At 36.3% G+C, this 21,899-nt stretch overlaps 1 long non-coding RNA gene across 1 annotated transcript in view; it reads left to right on the forward strand.

Annotated features, from left to right (window-relative positions):
* Window positions 1–21,899, forward strand: part of LOC138403170 (uncharacterized) — a 410,491-nt gene that overhangs the window by 90,527 nt on the left and 298,065 nt on the right. The gene's annotated exons all lie outside the window — the stretch shown is intronic.

Raw genomic sequence — 21,899 nt, forward strand, 5'->3', positions numbered from 1 at the left:
ATGAAGCCACTTTTTTTAAATTCTTAACATTTTGTGTTTTTTTTCTTCTTCTAGGTAGGAGGAAATCCTCACAAATATCAACAACGTATTGACATGGTTCGACTTCATTAGGTTTCTCCCGGCGACATATGGACTAAACCTCCTGTCTTCTCTGGCTGGAGGTTTTAGTCCGTATGTCTTCTCTTTAGGTATGTGGTTACTTACATTTAAAGCTGTAACAATTTGTATTAAGGTAGCATAACTGAGATTTTTAGAAATCCTACCCAAGTTGTAGATCCTTTTAATACATTCGTTTAAGAATTTCTCATCCATGATGTCGAAACAAAGCAAAGTATCATGCAACCCTAATATAGGAATCGGGCAACAGTGTTACATACTCGTAGGCTTATATAAGTAAATGAAGAACATTAATTAGTTTGCGTAGTGGAGGCTGCATCCGGTAGCTGATAAAGCTATCCAACCAAATAGGCATCACTTTTGAAGACTGGCTGTGACGGGTCCAGTCATTTAGTTACACCGTGGAGTAGCAAACCTCATACATCAGGCACCAAAAATCTCTCTACAATACTTATTTGTACTCGATAAATACTACTTCAAACAATAATATTTTTGAGTATTATTTTAAAATCACAGCGATTATAGGAGCGTAAATATTTTTTGCAACTGCAATTGAAGATTACCCTTCATCTCTCGTATCTTTTTTGTTTTTCAAGATTGCGTCATGCAGATTATGGGCCAATTTACTGAATAACGAAAAGCTTGTTTAGTGTCTTGGTAAAGCAGCTTTTTTTGGTACATTGAAGACGAAGAAAAAACAAGAAAAATTCTTTTTTGGAATCACAGGTACAGATAAAGAAACAAAATGTTTGGTACTCCATTTAGCGTTTGCTGTCTGTGGTTCCCAGCACTGGTACAGCACTGGTCTTCACATGGAGACAAGTGCAGAAGATAAGACAGAATGAGTTCAAAGAAAGGTGTCAGTTATTTTTTTTTCATGGGTTTTAATTAAATCATGCCACCTGCAACGAAGCATAGATCGACGTGATTTTTACGATTGTCAGTTAAAAGCCTAGAGTATGATATATACTACTTTTATCCCAGAAAATTAAAGAGTTCCCACAGGATTTTAAAAAAATGACGCAGACTAAGTTACATTCATTGTCTAGTAACATAATAAAGTATTGACGCTCTAGTAATAATATGTCAACTCTCTGGTTCTACAAAACACATTATAGACTAGTACAGTACGCAGCAGAAAATAATGTACATCGGCCTTTAGAATGATATTTCGGCTGTGTAGAGCGTTTTCTCTGTCACTTATATCTATATGACGTTTTGTCGGTCTCAACGACTGAAACAATGTCTCTACAAATCCACTATCACTTTTAAAGGTCGATGTACATTATTTTCTGACGCGTACTGTAGTCGTGACATAAAGTAAACTTGCTTCGAGCAATTTGCAAACTGCCTTCACTGTGTCGTGCAGCCCATATGCCTTTGTTATTAGGACATCCTATTTAATGATGCATCATTAAATAGGATGTGTATACGATCAAGGAGTAGGTATACAGATATAGGGTGTAACCAGAACGCTAGCAAAAACTTATTGTTATACTACCTAAACACAATCCAATACCATATGTTTTAGGGTTCCGTTTTTCCTTTTGAGGGACGGAACCCTAAAAATGTCGAAAAAATACCACTGTAGTACGGAACTCTCTGTGCACGAGTCTGACTCGCACTTGGCCGGTTTTTTCATGATAAATCTAATCTACTATACGTAAAAATAAATAAAAATATGTTTTTGCATGTACCTCACCTGGTATAGTTACCTATCTATCTTACTTTAAAAATTGAAAATACTAATTATTATTTGTTCATGAACATAATGTCTATGTCACTATCCAAGTCTTCAGATATAACCATTGAAAAAATCACGTTAATCTGATGCTCCGTTGAGACGTGATTGAAGGACAAACCAACAAACAAACACACTTTCGTATTTATAATATGGTTAGTGATTAGGAGGATTATCTCTTTAATTGATACGGAATCATACATCGATTGTAAGTTTCTTGAACGAGAAAATAGTCGATAGCTAGTAGTTTTCTCGTCAGCGGTGGGACAAGTGCCTTAAGCACCCCAAAAGCGATACAACAGTTACACTATCGAGGGTGTTGAACTTTGACAGGGAGACAAACACCGACAAACGAGTAATTTATTCCCCATGCGTCATACTTGCCTACCCAGTACCCTCGTAAACTTTGCCTACGCCCACGCGCCCTGTGTATTAACAAAAAGCCAGACGTGCAAAATAACCATTTGGAAGTTTTCATTTTTCAAGGCGTGAGAAACATTTTGATTGCAGATGAAACAGTAAGAAGTCATCCTTGTTTCCTTGACATGGTAGTATAATATCTTTGTTCGTGGCGGTGTTCTCTTTCCTGTAAATAGGTTTTAATATCATCGTCATTGTCATCATCATCAACCCATCGCCACTACTAACCACAGTGGCCCTACCGCGGTTGTTTGACAGCTACAATGTCACGATCGCAATCATCTCTGATTGGTTAATGCTCGCTCACTATTGGCCACAATGCATTGTTGCATCAAGAATCGCACAAATTCAGCCAATCAGAACAATTGAGATTGTAATAATGATTGATGCAGGTTTTAGACAATCGCTCTACTGGTCTCCTATCAAAACAAAAAGGTGCCCTAATGTATCACACTAAGTGCGGATTGGTATACTTCACACACCTTTGAGAACATTATAGAGACCTCTCAGGCATGTAAGTTTCCTCAACATGTTTTGTTTTACCACTAAAGTAATATTTAATTCCTTAATAAAACGCACATACCTAACTCCGAAAAATTAGAAATGCGTGCCCGGGATCTAAGCCCTAACTCCCCGAATATGAGGTCAACTAGACATCAACCGCTTCAATACATCAAGCGAAAAAAAATTAATAGTCATACATAATAATATATAGGTACATAATCTACAGAGAGCTCCAAAAAATTCCATAAAACTGAAGCATCACAAACATATTATACACGATTACCTTCTGTTCGTTCTATTATCCCTTTCGGTAAAGGATACCCGCATACAATAGAAATTTTGGAATATCAGCAAATTGTCAACCCACGTCGGCCTCATCAAATTTTAATAGGATAGGTATATTGCAAATACCTGCCATACAACTGTCCAAATTCTGATTTGGTAATTGATATTATATTTCCAATAATTTATAGTGCATGATCATCGATCAACCATACACAATACTAATTACAACCACGATTTTCTTTAAGTACAGTACCCGTAGTACAAGATTTTACGTCTCACCAAACCAAACCAAATTCGAGAGTCGAAATACTTCCGCGTTACAGTAAACTGGATCTTAAAAGCCTTGTTTAAAAGCTCAAGTTTGTCTACACTTCTACAGCCAGCGCTCCAAGCGGAGACATTGCGAAATTAAAATCAGTGGCATTGAATATTTGACTTCAATTCAAGGCTGTTTAGGTCCATTTTACTGTAACGCGGAAGTATTTCGACTCTCGAATTTGGTTTGGTTTGGTGAGACGTAAAATCTTGTACTACGGGTACTGTAAACTCTAAACAGTGAGAAATCTTCCAATTCTTCTTCTTCAGTCTTACCAAAAAACAATAATATGTAACGTTAACAATATATTATGTAGGTTAACGCACTTGAAGAACACTTACATAACAGAATAACATAACAGAATTGGCCTTATTATTTTGGAATACGACACCAAGCCTATCGATTGGATATTGACGAAATGGATCGTTGTGCTAATTATTGTGGTATAGCGACTGGTCGCTGTAATATCATAGGCAAACGCGCCTTCGGACCAAACAGTCTGCAATTTGCGAATGGTGTGCACCTGAAACTGCAAGTACCTTCTAACTGCTTACGTAAAATAAGTATATGTGATAAATTCTTAGCAGCTAGGCATTTAATAAACCTACTATAGATCAGCTGTCAGCATATAGTCCTCATTCTTACTTCTTGAATTGCTCAGCTCCTAGATTGACAAATCTTACCAAAGTTTCAAATATGGATTATTTAAATGTAAGCTTTTAAATGGTGCTACCTTCATCTTGTTATCACCTGGGCCCAGGAATGTATGAAAGCGTTTCGATCTCCTTTGATCATCTTGTAAAATCCTAGTGCGTTCTGTTTCAGAAACCTTTGATGGTCTATTGCACTGATGAAATTGTCCGCAGCCAATATCATTTATTTTTTTAGTATAGATTTGACAGTGGAAATTCATTTTACTTGTTGAGAAGCGTTCGCTGATTATAATAAAAACGAAAAACAAATATTGATAAAGTGTAAATTATTTATTCCGTAGTTTAAGTACAACTCTATCTTAATATTCAATTAGGTAAAGGAGGTATTATAATTTACTTTGTCATTCAAGATACATTGCTTTTTTATTGACCATCAAACAGGTCGTACAGAAAACAATCCAATTATATGACACTTTTCGACCGGTCGAAAAGTCGTTATCGTCCCCGCGTTGAGATACTATAATTTTCACGATTATTATGCGATAAAATGGCGTTTCTTATGAGTAATGATTATGTATTCTTACCCAAGGACCTAGAACTCTCAATTTGGTTTAATAAGAAACGTAGAAGACACCTGTCAAACTTCAAGTAAACTTTTTCCAATTTCCACTTATAAAAGGTAGTCCTTTCGAAACAAGTTGTTTTTACTTGGGTAGTTATTTAGTAAACTATAAAAAAAAAAAAAAGTAGGTACAATATGGGGTAGAGTACGAATACAAGACGTGTTATTAAGGCATCATAATTTATAACCTTTTTACCGTTGAACTCCATACGAGTAATACGATTTTTTGCGAATCCTCGCTCTAGCACTTTCGGGGAAAATTGATTTTGGACAGGTAATATTATAAATTTTCCAAACGGATAAGCGGATGTCAGGCTTGTACTAGTTTCCGATCTAAAGATAAGGAGCTTTATCAGGCATTGAAAATATACGGTACAATTTTGTATTACGAGTAGGTACCTCCCTTACCTGCTGGGTTTTTACATTATCAAAGTAGAGTGTTCAAGGTTTTTCTTAATTTCTTTATCTATATAATAAAAGGAAAAGGTGACTGACTAACTGACTGACTAACTGATCTATCAACGCACAGCTCAAACTATTAGACGGATCGGGCTGTAATTTGGCATGCAGATAGCTATTATGACGTAGGCATCCAATAAGAAAGGATTTTTGAAAATACAACCCCTAAGGAGGTGAAACAGGGGTTTGAAATTTGTGTAGTCCACGCGGACGAAGTCGCGGGTATGAGCTAGTTTATTTATATAACCAAAAATATCATTAAATAGAAATCACTATATTAAATAAATATGAAAAACTATTCCAACAAATATGCTTTTTTAAAAATTATGGCTGTGGCTTGGATTTATATTTTTATTTGTATTTTTTAGGTTAATATAGTCAGAATCAGTTTTAAATTAGATTTTTAAAATTTAAAATATCAGAAACTAGCTGATGCCCACGACTTCGTACTCGTGGATTTAGGTTTTTAAAAATCCCGTCGGAACAATTTTCCGGGATAAAAAGTAGCCTATGTCCGTTTCCAGGTAACTATACCCATGCAAAAAATCACGCTGATCCGTTGCTCCGTTGCGACGTGATTGAAGGACAAAAGGTAGTGATAATATCTACAAAATAGTATAAAATCATATAACTTTTGATAAGCCTCTCACTCGACTTCCAGTGCCAAATAGTAGAAACTTTTATGGTCGTAGGAACTTTTCCTTGAGCAATAAACGCCCATGCTCTCATCGTTTACTTATACATATCTACGGATATGAAGATACCACTACTACGGACTACGGATATGAAGAATTAACCACTTTAGTAATATATAATATTATGTAGTAGCGGATACCCAGCGTATGCTACCTACAAAAAGTTTGCCCAATGCTTTTTTCATTGGTCTAAAACCATCTTTGCATTATTGTATTTCCAATAGACCTATATAAAAATATAGCTACACATAACACTGATTGAAACCATGCTTAGGTATACGAGTACATAGAAAACACTATACATGATGCCCGCAACTTCGTCCACGTGGATTCAGGTTTTTTTTAATCCCTTAGGAATTCTTTGTTTTACGGGGGGAAAAGCAGCCTATTTCCATCTCCGGCTTGCAAGCTTTCTTTGTGCCCACTTGTCAAAAAGATAGGCCTTGAAAATGTAACACATCGACACACTTTTGTATTTATTCATACTTATATTATAAATGCGAAAGTGTGTCTGTCTGGCTGCCCATCTGTCTGTCTGTCTGGCAGTTTTACACGGCTAATCCGTTAAATCGATTTTGATGAACTTTGGTAAAGAGATTGCTTGCATCGCGTGAAAGGACATAGGCTACTTTATATCCCGGAAAATCAAAGAGTTCCCGCGGGATTAAAAACCTATATCAACGCGGACGAAGTTGCGGGTATCATCTGAATATGGATTATTCTAACCAACATACGACATCGTTTATGTAGCTTACTTGAATTTTCCCTCAGCAAATGAACAGATGCCTATACACGACAGAAATTACTTGTGCGCTCGTAAACACAAGCGACCATAGCACAAAAATAATACTCTGGAGAAAACAAACACCCAAGAAAATTGCTCGCAACTATACGCCAAGTGGTAATGGTGCTAGTAAATTTAGTGGAAGAATACCCGTTTCTTCACTTTAACATTTTTCTTTTACCTGTTTCGAAGACTAAACAAAATCTTGAGATATCATTTCCTCGCTGCATTTCTGCTACCATGAATTAAAAATTATTTAAGCAATCACATTTTTAAGTTCCGTACCTGAAAAGGAACCCTCAAGGATCACTTTATTGTCTGTCTGTTTGTCAAGAAACCTATAGGGTACTTCCCGTTGACCTAGAATCTTGAAATTTGGTAGGTAGGTAGGTCTTATAGCACACGTAAAGGGAAAAAACCGAAAACCCTGAATTTGTGGTTACATCATAAAAATTAAAATGTTAAAATGAGTACTTTTGGGGTATCATAATCAAAGAGCTTTACCCGCACATTATAAAACAGATTTTTATTTATTTTTATACATATAACTCTTTTGATTTATCGTGCAAAATGTCGTAAAAATACGACTGTAGTTCGGACTGCAGTGCGCGAATCAGACTCGCATTTGGCCCGTTTTATTCAGTTGAGCTGGCTAGTGGCTATATTATTTACATATATTTTATAGTACAATAGTTGCAAATGAATTGAGTTAAAATTGGAGTTACAACTGTTTTATGGTTCAATACCTAATTATTGGGAAATGTTTGAGTTAAATTATTTTAAATATCCGAATAATATTTGCAGCAGAACAATAAAATGAAGCAGTAAATCCAAAATGATTTTCGTTCGGAAACTTTCGGAGTCAACTGTAAATAATGGTTATTAATTGATATTGTTGTAACTCGTTATATTCAACTCTATCGGGACTTTAACTACTAAGGATGACAAACATTAAACGTTGAAATGAATTGAAAAAACCGGCCAAGTGCGAGTCAGGCTCGCGCAATGAGGGTTCCGTACTACAGTCGTATTTTTTCGACATTTTGCACGATAATTCAAATATAGTATTTCTATATTAGATATTATATAGATCCATAAAAATAAATAAAAATCTGTTTTAGAATGTACAAGTGAAGACCTTTCGTATGATACCCCACTTGATACAATCACTCACTTCGAAAGTTGAAAATACTAATTATTAGTTCATGACCACAATTTAATTTTTTTTGTGTGATCTAACTCACACAAAATTAATTTTTTTTGTGTGATCTTCACAGTTTACAGATTTTTCCCCAAATGTCAGCTATAAGATCTACCTACCTGCCAAATTTCATGATTCTAGGTCAACGGGAAGTACCCTGTAGGTTTCTTGACAGACAGACAGACAGACAGACAACAAAGTGATCCTATAAGGGTTCCGTTTTTCCTTTTGAGGTACGGAACCCCTCAAAATATTATGAAAAAAATGATAAGATTTATTGGATTGGATGTACCTAATTGGATATACAAGTACGCTGGAAGAGGTGTGCCATACCTACAAAACTGGCTGACGGACTGAGTTATTTTTTGTGCAGATTCGAAGCGCCCCATTGGCCGAAGCGTGCCGGGAATAAAAATTGATATTATGTCTTCGTGTTGACAACATTATGTTGACAGATGTCTCATTAATAACATTAAGTTCCGAGTACGCTCACATGACGCACACTGTTGCTATCTGCGCCAAAATGGCGAAAATCATGTTGCTTCAAAACATGTCGGCAATTGCAGGTCCAGCGTATTTTTATTACCTAGTATAGGTCAGTGAAGTAGGCTAACTTTTGGAACTCATGACAACTCCAGACTTTCAATCAAATACTGTAACTTCCATCTAAATCGGTCTGGTCTCCTTTGATTTTAGAAGAAGCTCGAGGCTCTAGGTATAATATCCTACTAAGTATAAATACCTATAGTAAGCTTATTAAATTTTCTTTTACATACATTACTTACTTATATCCAAAATGTTATAGGGCTAGGAAAATTACTTAACAGATAAGGAATTTAAACCTACAGGAACGCATAGAACTGCAAGATAATTTGATGATATGCCAATATGTAAGTACTTATTCCGTTACTTTTTAAAATGTGATTAGGGTCGAGGGCGCATTTTACGCTGGTTTTAAGTTTCTCTGTAATAAGATAAAAATCAGTTCGTTTTAATTGATTTAGACAAGAGGGTGAAAACTTCGATGCAACTACATACGACTGTATAATATTTTGCAGTAAAATACTATAAACGTTAATTATAGTCATCATCAACCGATAGACGTCGACTGATGGACATAGGTCTCGTGTAGGAACTTCCACATGCCATGGTCTTGCGCCGCATGAATCCAGCGGCTCCCTGCAACCCGTCTGATGTTGGCCGTCCACTTAGTGAAAGGTCTCTCAACACAATTTAAAAAAAGAAAACTGCGGATTCCGGTGCGAGATCGCCATGCCACCACCTTGAGACCCCAACGTCTATCGGTTTTCCGAACAATAGGTATGCCTCGCCCATTGCCACTGCTTCGCAGCCCGTTAAGCTGTCGGTTAACTCAAGTTCTACCACTATATTAGCTATTAAACAGTAATTAAATGTAGTACCTATAGGTATTTCTATTCTATTAAGGTAAGTATAATTTATCCTGATTTGTGCATCAAACCTCTTGTATTCTGTGCTTAGTGAGCGAAAGTTAATTAAACTTCATATATTATGGTCGGGTAACTTTATATACTTAATATGCAAAAAAGTTAGCTGTCTTACCTTGTTACCTTGATTTAAATGTACAGTGTACGCGTTGGTATATACACAGTGACTGAACTACTTTTGTTCCAAAGTTAAGACATGATTAGATAATTTTATATTATTTTATATCACATAGGTAGGTAGAGGTAGGAGGTAAATATATTAAAATGTTAATTAGTGAAAAATATATTAGAAAACTTACTCTTGATAAGCTCACTCGATTACGTCTCGAGTCTGTGCCAAATTACAGCAATTTCAGATGTCTTCAGTAGTTTTCTTTTGGTAACAAACGCTATCTGACTGAAGACTGTATACCTATCTAGCGTTTTGTACAAATGTTTGTGGTTTGTACTTATTCAAATACTAGATAATCCTCGCGACTTCGTTCGTATAAGTAAAGGTTTTTTAAAATCCCGCGGAAAGTTTTTGATTTTCCAGGATAAAAAGTAGCCAATGTGTTTATTAATTACGTCATTGTGGCGTGAAGGAGGAGCAAACATCCAAACATTCAAACATCCAAACTTTCATTTTATCAATAGTATCACTAGCTTATACCCGCGTGGTCCACACAAATTTCAAACTTCTATTTTACCCTTTTGGGGCTGAATTTTCAAAAATCCTTTATTAGCGGATGCTTGCGTCATAGTAGCTATCTGAATGCCAAATTTCAGCCTGATCCGTCCAGTAGTTTGAGCTGTGCGTTGATAGGTCAGTTAGTCAGTCAGTCAGTCAGCTTTTCCTTTTATATATTTAGATTAAGGGTTAAACATCATAAATAAAAATAAAAATAAAATAAAAATCTTTTTTATTCGAATAAACTTTTACAAGTACTTACGAATAGTCGGATGCATCTACCAGTGGTTCGGAATGCCTTTCCTACCAAGAAGAACCAGCAAGAAACTCGGCCATCAAGACCTTTTTGAGTTTGAAATAAGTTTGCGCTTTTCGGTATATAGAACGTCCTGTGTCAAAAACAGCAGTAAACTGTGTCAGCCGGTAAGAAATATTGTACATCGACATTTAGAAAGGGATTTCGGCTTCGTAGAGCGTTGTCTCTGTCACTCAGAGTGATTACCTACCTATGTATGTGACGTTTTGTCGGTCTCACCGACAGAGACAATGCCCTACATAAATTTTTTTTACAAAAAAAATTAAAACCGGCTTCGTTACACAAACACTAAAAATTGAAAAATAATTTAATTTATTACCGAATATATTATTATGTATAATATGTTAATATAGTTCCATAATAATACTTTTTGGTGCCGGTGCCAATTAGCTTTAGCTGCGCGAATCGTCTAGACTTCATATTTTTATGGGACTCCACAATGGCACCTCATTGGCACCGACCCCAAAAAATATTATTATGGAACTATATTAACTCTTGTATACATAATATATTCGGTAATAAATTAAATTATTTTTCAATTTTTAGTGTTTCTGTAACGAAGTCGGTTTTTATTTTTTTGTAAAAAAAATTTATTTCACAAGTTTTAGTAGCCCCATGGAATTATGCTATGACTGGTTAAAAATCTACTGTTTACTAAGCTATTACACTGATCGCGAGCAATTTACTCTTATCCGTTGAGGAGTTCCAGTATCTATCTTCAAAGATGTTCATCAGATCTTCACCAAATTGAAATGGGACCAACTTTGAAGTATACCCTTTCAAACAAAAAAAGAATTTTCAAAATCGGTCCAGGCGTTTTCGAGTAATCGGGGAACATACATAAAAAAAAAAAAGATTCCGACGAATTGAGAACCTCCTCCTTTTTTTGAAGTCGGTTAAAAACCGCTATCTTTTTCTAAAAGTCGATGTACAATATTTTTTGCCGGGCACCTACTGTACAACTTTTACTTTGCTGATAATAATTTACCCAAGCTCGCTTAAAGATGCGCTCAGAAAATGACCGGATGTTACTTTACTTGGCCGAATTGAGCGGGTCGGTCGTAAACACAAGCGACCAGCCCGCAAATGATACCCCAAAGAAAACAAAACTACTTGAGAGGATTTCCTACAATTTAGACTAGAAACATCTTTAAATGAAATAAGAATAGGCTTGAAATACATACTATAGGTAGATGTAGTGATTTCCTAAGATGAAATTATTATGTTGCATTTTTGGATTAGAATACTTTTTTAAACTTTATTGTACTACCAAGACAGACTTAATAAGGGTCGAGAACCTTATCTGCCACTCACAGACCACCACCTGTAGACGCCTCCGGACACCCCCGATGGGCAAGCTTAGGCAGTTGCGTAGCATACCTAAAAGTCGGCCCACGGCCGTTCAGTACCCTCATTTCGCACATTGTCTTGATTACGTGACCTTTGAGCCCACCAATCACAACAAAGCATATCCCCTGTCACCCACCAACATTTTACTATTTTGCTTTCATGCAAAACCTTGTAGATGCATAATCTTGAGGTTGAATTCTTTGTGCTGCCAGGCAACCTTTTTTGTGGAACTAGAAGTAAAATTGATAATTTAAAACTTGTATTTTTGCAAATACAGAGATATCGTACTCTGTCCAGGTCAATGGTCCAGGTCTGTAATCGATAAAATAACGTCATGCTAAAAATAACGAATGAAATTCAGACAGTCTCTATATTTCAGCATTTTATAATACACAAAGTGAAGGAAATTCAATGACTTGCACTTTAATACGCACCTGTTCATTCTATAAGTTCCGATAAGTTCCTCGACATGTCCTCTATTGACTAAAAAGTTTATAATATTCCTCTGCATATTAAATTTTCTCCGAATTTGCTAAATATTTTATGATTTTATTTTCATTGAAGTACCTACAACTTTGGAATAATACAACTTTGGCTATTCTAGAGGAAGACAGAGAAAGAGAGGAGAGGGTAACAATTTTTGCCATGAATCATCTACTCTCACCTGACGTTTCTCCTCTTAGATCTGCCCTCTCCATTGTGGAGAGGAACGTAGACAGAATCTGATGTACCGAGTGCAGTACTGACCTGACCGGAATAATATATCGTGTCATCGAAAAAGTCACGTATCATGTATTCATCGTGATCATTATACTTACTCGTAAAATAATAACATCCCTATAGTAAAGATGGGCGTTATTGGCTATTTCTGGCAACGGTTAATCAACAGTTATTTAGTTTCAATACCAATATTGATAACCGTTGCCGAATATCGGTATCAGAGTTGTGTTTCAACCAATTTAATATGCGCAACGCGCAGCGGTTTCCGTAGTAGTAACTAAGCTAGTTGCCGTATCAATACCGTCTGTATAGCTAGCGCGCGCATATTCACTCAAATAAAACCAATTTTACTTTCATGAATATCGTGAAGTAATCACAACCTTAAGTTCATAGCAGCAAAGTTTAATTATAATGATCATTGACATAGGTCAAACTATAGTGGACGCCTGCACGAATAGTTTGCCACAATCCAGTAAACCAAAAACATTTCACGAAGATTGATAAACCAAAGAGGACCTTGTCTCTATTACTCTAAGGCTAACTGTATTAAGATTGATAGATCAAAGTGTAATGGACAAGTACTTGTACAGTTAAGTCTTAGCGTAATAGAGATAAGGTCGGCTTTGGTTTATCAAGTTCTTAGTTACTAAGCCGGTAGCCAATAACCACTCCTTCTCAGCTTTCAGTGGAAGAAAGAAAGAGAAGGCATAATTATTGCGTTTCTAGTTACCAAAAAACCAAACAATGCATTGTCAGTTGCCAGTTGGCAGCGTTGCGTTGTCAGGTGGTTCGTCATAGATGTTAGCTGATAACCGTTGTTAGCTACGGTACGCTATAGGCACGGCAGCGGTTTTCAGTTAAGTTAAGCTATAGCGGACACGTCATGTCTACCCTATAGGTATTTGGGAATGTACATTTGAATTTATATGGTTATATAGAAAAAGCTTTTGCAGATAGTTTAATTAGGAAATAACCGTTAATAATAAGCCGCCATTTTTTGAAATACGCTCGTCGATGTGATAGTGAACTAGAGCGAGGGAACTCTCGGTTTGATTCTGAATCTGAATAATCTGAAATAAATAAATCTGAATAATCTCAAAGGTGTGTGAAGTATAACAATCAGCACTAGGCCAGCGAGGCAGACTATTTTCTAAGCCCTTCTAATCCTGAAAAGACAACCGTTCTCAGTAGTATAATTGATGTCAAATACAATCTTCGAATGTTCAGAAACCTAATATCTACAGAAACGATGATTCGCCACAGCTTCTTGTTGGCCTATTGATATACCTACTCAGTAGTGGGCCGGCGATGGGTTGATCATGATGATGATGATGATGACGAATTTCATGCAGCAAAACCACTCCAAACGACCGCATTCGTCGAATATCACCGCGCAATCGATGCGAATGAATTAACTTAAAATTGAGCTTTAAACAGTTTTACGGTTCGGTAGCTAATTATCGGGAAATATTTCAGTCAAATAATTATTTTAAATAGTGCAAAATAATACTCAAAAGTCGAAACGTTAAATAATATAATGCGACTATAAAATGCTAAATCATTTTCAGACGAAACGACCTACAAGCTATGGATAGTTAATTAGTTAGTGTATATAATTAGTTATTATCAAACAAATTACACGTGCAGTGTTTTATCCATACTAATAATATTATAAATGCGAAAGTGTGTTTGTCTGTCTATCTGTCTGCTAGCTTTTCACAGCCCAACAGTTCAACCGGTTTTAATGAAATGTGGTACAGAGTTAGCTTACATCCCGGGGAAGGCCATAGGCTAACTATTTATATCCCGGAAAATTAAAGAGTTATCACAGAATTTTTAAAAAACCTAAATCCAGGCGTCATACGCTATCTAGTGATAATATAAGTGACATTGCACACATTTTGTAAATAACAAAATCTTCTAAAAATAAAAATGCGATACAATTTTAGAATCCTGAATCCGTATATCTTTAGAATGAGAGTGAATATGGAGTGAATAGACAATTAGACATCTTCTAGGCAAACGCATCACATCTTAGCCTGAGATATGACTCTTTTGCTTGGCCTACAATCTGAAGGAAATTGATGACCAATTCCCATCAGATTGTGGTCAAGCGTGTGCCTGTAGAAAATTTAAAAATATAATTTGTAACTTCTATGCTTTTTTTCTTGTTATGAATATCATGAATATATTGAAAGTTAACAATATTATAGACAGAACGCTTAGCGATGTAGCACTTATTTACTGATTGCAGAAAAGCACGACCATCCTCTCTTATGTGCCTACACCAGTCCTATTGAGTGGTTTTAGCGAAACAGTGGTACTGATACTGAGCACAACTAAATTTTAGAGTACTCGCATTCATCCTCTTCGTACTAATGTAATATGAAAAGGAGAGACACAGTTTGACAGATTTAAATTTAATTTAGAGCTGTCAAACCTCGTGACTTTAGCTGCCAGTCACGAGCCTATATTGTTTAAATTTGTAGCGTGCACTAAAATTTAGAGCCTTTAAATGTAAAATTCATTGTCTGTCCTTTTTTAGCAATATTAAAAAGAAAAAGATGCAGATACTCTAAATTTAGCTTAAGAGAAAGACAACAGAATCGGCACCATTAACGCTCTAGTGATACAAACAATTCTCTGCAAGAATCGTATTATCCACATCTACTGTCATTCTAGCAGTAGTATTTTATTGGCTATCAATTCCGCGTTCGTATAGTAACAATCTTATTATACGACACTTTTCGGCTGGACGAAAACTCGTTAAGCCCGCCACGCTCTGATACTATAATTTTGATAGTTATTGTGTGATAAAATGTTATTTATGGCGTGATATATTTCTCACCAGAGGGAAATTAGGCGTGTAAAACTGTATTATCTTTGCCAGACATTCGCCATTAATGTGAGAGATTGAATCAATTGTAATTATTGTGTAGCTATTAGCCAAATTACGAACATTGTATAAATATTACGTTATCATTATTTTATAGCCTGAATAGTACAACGTTTAGTGACTAACATGCGTAAGATAGTAGATTGAGCGTCCACTAGTTACACTAAGGCCTGATTACCAATCCAATCCATCAGCCGACAGACATAGGCCTTTCCAAGAGCGTGCCACCAGACACGGTCCTCCGCATTCCTCATCCATCCGCCCCCTACCACCTTCTTCAGGTCATTGTCGGTCCAGCGGCGGGCTAGAGGTCCTCCCACACCACGTTCACCGGTACGCGGTCTCCGCTCCAGAACACGTCTGCCCCATCGGCCGTCGGTTCTTCGACATGGTTGTCATTAGCGACATGTTAAGGGCTTTGACATCCCTCTCGTCATTAGACCACCATGTGGCTGGGAGTCTTGCTCTCACTCTTAGTTTGGTAGAGATATTCAGTACTATCTTTATTGGGTAGTCAACGCTTCTTCGCATGATATGCCTATTTTAATTTTAGCTCTTCTCTTGCCCCTATTTCCTTTTCGTTTTTTCTCCGTCTATTTAGTTTCTCATCGCATGCTGTGGCAACCACTAAGTGGGTGTACAAAATAGCATTTATATGTATTTCTTTATTTTTGTGTAGTTTTAGGTTTTTTTTTGTAACCTGTTAATTGTCCTTTTAAATCAAAAATATAAGTAAATTAAAAATATAACCTTTGCCCGTACCATCATAGCCTCAGGACGACAAGGCTTATTTGGCGCGTGACAAAAATCGGAACTAACGTTGCCGTCAAGTGTCCCTTTTGTTCTTGTTTGATGAATAGTCTTAGCCTTTGTTCTCTAACTGCACCCCCCCCCCCCCCCCCCTGTTAATGTCATTCAAGTGCCAAAAGAGCCTTGTCACACTGTACAGGGAAAATAAGTGCCTCCGATATACAGTGCGACAAGGTTGTCGCACTGTACTTTCTACATTACATACACTTACACATAGACTACATTATTATACATTTTAATAAAAATAGAACATAATTACAAACTAAATAGCTTGTTAGTCTTTTACAAACGTAAAGCTGCAACCTGAAAAGACTGACAAGTTACACGGGACTTAAGCAAAGTCTCCCGTGTAACTTTTAATGATTAAAACCTTCTTTTTAAACTAACATTAAAAACATCATTCCGTATAGAATTTTTTTTTGCAATACATCGTGAAAATTTTATCCATACTGTAATCAGTACCCATTTTATAAATGCGAAAGTGTGTTTGTTTGTTGATTTGTCCTTCAATCACGTCGCAACGGAGCGACGGATCGACGTGATTTTTTGCATAGATATAGTTAAAGACCTGAATAGTGACATAGGCTACTTTTTATCCCGGAAAATCAGAAAGTTCCCACGAGATTTTCAATAACCTAATTCCACGCGGACGAAGTCGCGGGCGTCAGCTAGTATTAAAATAAATGCAAAAGTGTATCTGTCTGTCTGCTAGCTTTTCACGGCCATCCGTTTAACCGATTTTGACAAAATTAGGTACAGAGATAGCTTGCACCCCGGGGAAGGATATAGGATAGGAAGGCTTCCTTTGATTCCGGAATGCCAAAGAGTTCCATAACATTTTTAAAAAACCTAAATCTACGATGAAGTTAAAGGGCAACAAACATCTAAACTTACATCTAGTACACAGTAAACTTGGATCCTGGAGGCAGACATAGGTTACTTTTTATCCCGAAAATTCAAAGAGTTGTCACGGGATTTTTGAAAACCTAAATCCACACAAACAATATCACGGGCATTATCTAGATGCCCGTAAAACTTATTTTTATTCTGCAAATAAAAAGACTAATTTCAAAACTGTTTCTTAAAACTTTCAAAACATATCTTTCGTATTCATAGCTAAGTGCTTAAAACAATTTGTTGTTACATAGGAAAAGTAAACCGTAGATCTTACTAAGGGAAGAATTCTTTGTTTCTTTATCAAAGAAACAAGACCATGTTCAGTCTTATATCCTTTAAATCTATCCTGGCAAGGTAATGAGAGTCAACATTTTCTTGCCTTGACTGTTTCATTTTCGAAAAGAAACATTCATTAGAAATTGTTGAGTAATGCAACTTTACTGACCAACTAAAGCTAATGAAAAGTCCAAGCTTCCATTTGTCTTCATCCTTTACATACTTTTACTTCAATCTTTTACATATTAAAGGTTGCCTGGAAGAGATCGCTTTAGCGATAAGGCCGCCTTTGCATGCTACAGCTATTAGATTAAGATCCTGTATTGTGTTTTTTCAATGTTTACTTTGTGTTGTGTGCAATAAAGTGTAAAATAAATAAAATAAATAAATAAAAATACATTTTCCTTTCTTTACGACACTACACTTCATATTGAGAGCTGGTTCACATTGGATCGGACAGATACATTTATCGTCCCGAGAAGTGTTTTGAGTGTATTTTAGCGTATACATTGGCGTATACATGCTACGATAAATCATAGACAACGACACATAATAGCAGACATGATACCACGATTTCTGATAATATACGTACGGTATTCAATACTTATCGAACTCTGTTATACTGTGTGAATGGAAAGACCCGACAATTAGCCAGTGACAAAAACGTCGATTCGACCAATGTGAACCAGTAGTTAGAGATCTAACAGAGCTAGATTAAAAAGGCAGTATTGTTGTTTACTTACTGGACCCTCACTAGGTAAGCACGGAAGCCTGACAATCACAAAACTCAGCTTTGCGTAGCAGCTATGAATGTGGCTCGACTCGAAGTTGAGGCTACAAAATGTACCATATTATTATGCTCGTTTTCTAATCATACATTTTCAAAGAGCTATTTTATACACTCATAAAATTAAAATAAGTACACACTGATAAATAAATCTATGAGGCCATTATGATTTTACGAGTATGTGACACATAGTAATACGTGACTTTTTCGAAGACACGATATCACGTTTAGCAGTTTCGTAGAAAATTGAATTTGTAGAGGATTATTATAAATTTTCCAGCCAGATGAGGACATGTCGAGGAAACTTATTGGAACTTGTTACTTACTTTGAACAGGTGAACGTTAAAGTGCAAGCCATCGAATTTTCTTCACTTCTAATATTAAATGCTGAATAATTGTGTCAGGATTTTGTTCGATAGATGTTCTTTTTATTCTTGAATGATCTGATTTTTAGGGTTCCGTACCTCAAAAGGAAAAACGGAACCTTTATAGGATCGCTTTGTTGTCTGTCTGTCTGTCAAGCAACTTACAGGGTACTTCCCGTTGACCTAGAATCATGAAATTTGGCGGGTAGATAGATATAGCAGACGTAAGGGGAAAAATCTGAAAACCATGAATTTGTGGTTGCATCACACACAAAAAAATAGTGGTTATAAACTAATAATTAGTATTTTCACTTTTCGAATAACTATATCAAGTGGGGTAACATATGAAAGAGCTTCACCTGTGCATTCTAAAACAGATTTTTATTTATTTTTATGCATCATAGATTTATTGTGCAAAATGTCGAAAAAATAGGACTGTAGTACGGAACCCTCCGTAAGATAGTCTGACTCGCACTTGGCCGGTTTTATACATTGGTAATTATCAATTTGTCGATCTGGTTCTGATTAAAAGGGAAAAACATTTTTTTTTTCACGGGCCATCTATCTTACCAATTTTGACGAATGGTAGGCAAGAAGATAGCTTAGATCCCAGGGCTAATTTTAATACCGGTAAATCAAGAAGTTCTAATCGGATTTAAGTATAAAGAACCAAAACTGACACGGACGAAATTGCGCGCTTTGTGTACTAAAATATAATATTTTAATTAATTAGAAATAGTTTCTTGCATTTAACAAGGGCGAGTGGCTCATGCTTGTGTTGAAGTCGTATCGGTATAAGGAACAGTAAATGTTTGCGTTTGCGAGCGCTTCCTCGCGACTGATTGGTCCGACATACACGCACACTTACGCAATGTCCGTGTATACGACGTAACCACAAGTAATGTTCACTCGCCTTCGTGAATTTCAAGAACTGTAATATTTTAGAAAGCTCCGCACGCACTGTTTTAGTTATTGTGTATCTATTAAAGTCAAGCTGCAGTAAATTAAACTTAAAATAATTTATTCCATCAGACAGGCTCCGAGTAGTTAGTAAATAAACCGAGGCTGAACTCTACCCTTTGAATATTAAGTCACTTAAAGCAGTGAGGTTTAACGATTCAAATTCAATCTAATCGTAGGGATTTTCTGCTTAGATAAGTTTTAACAAAGGGTTTTACTTGTTTTTAGTTGTATTTGAATTTGGACGGAAGTTGACATAAATATTGTAAGCACTTCAAAGTTTTACTACATTATTTAAGTTTTACAAAACAAATGATGAGCTGATGTTTCTAGTATTTGTTGTTATAGCGATAATTTTAGCTCTCTACCTATTACGGTTCACTAGATACAGCCCACTGACAGACAGACGGACGGACAGCAGAGGCATCATAGTAATAGGGCCCCGTTGGCGTCCTTCGGGTACGGAACCCAAAAAAACCGGCGAAGTGCGAGTCAGGCTCGCGCAACGAGGGTTCCGTACAAAAGTCCTATTTTTTCGACATTTTGCACGATAATTCAAAAACTATGATGCTTAAAAATACATAAAAATCTGTTTTAGAATTCACAGATAAAGCCCTTTCATATGATATCCCACTTGATATAGTTATCTTACTTCAAATATTGAAAATACTAATTTTAGTTCATGGGCACAACTTATTTTTTTTGGTGTGATTTAACCACAAATTCACGGTTTTCAGATTTTTCCCCTAATGTCTGCTATAAGACCTACCTACCTGCCAAATTTCATGATTCTAGGTCAACGGGAAGTACCCTGTAGGTTCTTGACAGACAGACAGACAGACAGACAGACAACAAAGTTCCGTTTTTCCTTTTGAGATACGGAACCCTAAAAAGCAGAAGATGTTGTACCCTGCGTGATATAGACAAAGAAGGCAAAACATACTAAGTACCGTTTATTGCTCGTTTACGTAAACCTTTGAACATCAACAAAAGTTTAAAATTTTAATATTAATAAGGCAGGTTAGTAACGAGCAAAATATAGACTGTCATCTGTCCAAATAAAGGTTTTCACCGTATTTTCCACTCTATAACTGTTAGCGCAAACAGTCCGTACGTGTTTTTCCAACAGGAAAAAACTGTGACCATATTAAGGTGATCGCATACGATCCCTCGCCCGTGGAGATTGCGCGTAGCCATAGAAATAGATACTCGTATCAATAAATTGCAATACACTGTGTTGCGTGTCGCGGTTTCATAGCTCAAAGTCTAGCTTAGAGGCTTTTAGTGTTCTAACGGCTCTTGTACCTTCTGTAGATCTCGCGGTTTCTACAGCCGTATGCGATCTCTTTTACGTCATATTTTCCTTGGAACGGTATTCGTACAGTGAAAAACTTCCGGAATGACATCACGTAAGTACAGTAACGTAAAGATAAATTTGACAGGCAACGGGATTTTGTTATCATATTTACGCATTCGCTCGGCATTACGTTACGCTTACTGAATATTTCTTTTAAGGTGTTAGATTAATGTCGCAATTGAAATTAAACGTCTCTTATGCTTTTTTCCATATGGAAAAGGTTTATTCAACTTCAAAAATTTATCAGCAACTAGATGATGCCCGCGACCTCGTCCGCGTGGGTTTGGGTTTTCAAAAATCCCGTAGGAAATCTTTGATTTTCCGGGATAAAATGTAGCCTATGTCCTTCCCCGGGATGCAAGCTACTTATCGCTATACCAAATTTTGTCAAAATCGGTTGAACGGATGGGCCGTGAAAGGGTAGCAGACAGACATAATTTGTAGCAATAATAATCATGAATTTATTAAAAATTTGTTGTTTTTAGGGTTCCGTACCTCAAAAGGAAAAAAAATACTTATAGGATCACTTTGTTCTCTGTCTGTCTATCTGTCCGTTTGTCCGTCTGTCGTATCTAATACCTCTCACCTCCATCAACAGAGACGCTCAATGGTACTACAATCATCTATTGTAATCTAAACTACATGTGTTTGTAAAACTTCAACGCAATCAGACAATTGGTAGGTACCTACTTGACCTAAAAATCAATTACCAATTTCAACGGAATGACATACATGCGAAGTTGACTGACTTAATAAAAAGCTTTTAAATAAAAGGGCACTTACAAAAAGTTCTACAGATGCTGTCAATCTCAGATACCGCTATACAACAGCAACCCAATTCTGAAACTCTAATTACGAGTACACCGCACGCTGCGGGCCCGAGGCACATCAATTACCTCTATCGAAAAGCGCTGAATACGTTCGAAACTTTGAAGCCCCGAAAATCGATTCAAGCCCGATCGTAGAAATTATGGCTCTTATTATTTTTAGTAAGTTACCGCAGCGATATGAGTATCTACAGGATTTGTAATAAGTGCTTCAAAAGCGGCCCAAAAAATAAAAGGAAAAATAATAGTTGTACCGTATTTCAAGTTAGTCTTTAGACTTATTGCTTAGGTGTTAAGTTTTTTCACTACCCTTATTATCACTACTCATATTAGGTATAAATGCTTTCGCATTTATATATTTAATATGAGTAGTGTTTTGTTGTCGATTTATTGGTTTATTGGTTT

The sequence above is a fragment of the Maniola hyperantus genome, chromosome 13 (assembly GCF_902806685.2).
Source record: "Maniola hyperantus chromosome 13, iAphHyp1.2, whole genome shotgun sequence".
Lineage (NCBI taxonomy): Eukaryota > Metazoa > Arthropoda > Insecta > Lepidoptera > Nymphalidae > Maniola > Maniola hyperantus.